Genomic DNA, 271 nt, shown 5'->3' with positions numbered 1-271 from the left:
GGACAGCCCCAGCCTCCAATGCTGCCCTGGTGGCTGCAGTGCCTGGTGACGCAGTGGGAGAGACGGAACAGGTGGCCACGGAGCTCCGGCGCTGTGTGCGCAGAGGTGCGGGTGCCCACCGCTGACAGCAGAACCATCAGCTACCCCAGGCGGGGCTTGTGCCTGTGCTCACGGCACGGGGAGCTTGCCTCCCATGGGGCTCGCCCTGCGCAGAGGGTGGTTGCGGCGGGGAGAGCCTGGCACTCCGCGAGCCCCCGGACCGAGCGAAGGG

Source organism: Nestor notabilis, unplaced genomic scaffold (genome assembly GCF_000696875.1).
Source record: "Nestor notabilis isolate BGI_N333 unplaced genomic scaffold, ASM69687v1 scaffold1771, whole genome shotgun sequence".
Lineage (NCBI taxonomy): Eukaryota > Metazoa > Chordata > Aves > Psittaciformes > Psittacidae > Nestor > Nestor notabilis.
Note: the sequence above shows the minus strand (reverse complement) of the source record.